We start from the raw sequence: 962 nt of genomic DNA on the forward strand, positions 1-962 counted from the left end.
TTAGCTGAATTCTTGCAAATCTGTGACACAGTCAAGACTAATGGGGTTGACCCTGAGGTCTATAGACTGATGCTATTCCCTTTTGCTGTAAGAGACAGAGCTAGAACGTGGTTGGACTCACAACCTAAAGAAAGCCTGGACTCTTGGGAAAAGCTAGTCAATGCCTTCTTGGCAAAGTACTTTCCACCTCAAAAATTGAGTAAGCTTAGAGTGGAAGTCCAAACCTTCAGACAGAAGGATGGAGAATCCCTCTATGAAGCTTGGGAAAGATACAAACAATTAATCAGAAAATGTCCTTCTGACATGCTTTCTGAATGGAGCATCATAGGTATTTTCTATGATGGCCTCTCTGAACTATCCAAGATGTCTTTGGATAGCTCTACTGGAGGATCTCTTCATCTGAAGAAGACGCCTACAGAGGCTCAAGAACTGATTGAAATGGTTGCAAATAACCAATTCATGTACACTTCTGAAAGGAATCCTGTGAACAATGGGGTAAATCAGAAGAAAGGAGTTCTTGAGATTGATACTCTGAATGCCATTTTGGCTCAGAACAAGATATTGACCCAACAAGTCAATATGATTTCTCAAAGTCTGTCTGGGATGCAAAATGCACCAAGCAGTACTAAGGAAGCTTCATCTGAGGAAGAAGCTTATGATCCTGAGAACCCTTCAATAGAAGAGGTGAATTACCTGGGAGAACCCTATGGAAACACCTATAATCCTTCATGGAGGAATCATCCAAATCTTTCATGGAAGGATCAACAGAGACCTCAACAAGGTTTCAATAACAATAATGGTGGAAGAAACAGGTTTAGCAATAGCAAGCCTTTTCCATCATCTTCTCAGCAACAGACAGAGAATGCTAAACAGAACCCCTCTGATTTAGCAACCATGGTCTCTGATCTAATCAAAACCACTCAAAGTTTCATGACTGAAACAAGGTCCTCCATCAGAAACTT

General features: G+C 41.0%; 1 non-coding gene across 1 annotated transcript; it reads right to left on the reverse strand.

The window, feature by feature from the left end:
• Positions 1 to 201: 201 nt before the first annotated feature.
• LOC127743334 (small nucleolar RNA R71) lies at positions 202 to 309 on the reverse strand. The gene has a single exon (XR_008004726.1). It is a non-coding gene; the product is annotated as a small nucleolar RNA R71 (small nucleolar RNA).
• Positions 310 to 962: the final 653 nt, after the last annotated feature.

This window comes from Arachis duranensis, chromosome 10 (assembly GCF_000817695.3).
Source record: "Arachis duranensis cultivar V14167 chromosome 10, aradu.V14167.gnm2.J7QH, whole genome shotgun sequence".
Classification (NCBI taxonomy): Eukaryota; Viridiplantae; Streptophyta; class Magnoliopsida; order Fabales; family Fabaceae; genus Arachis; species Arachis duranensis.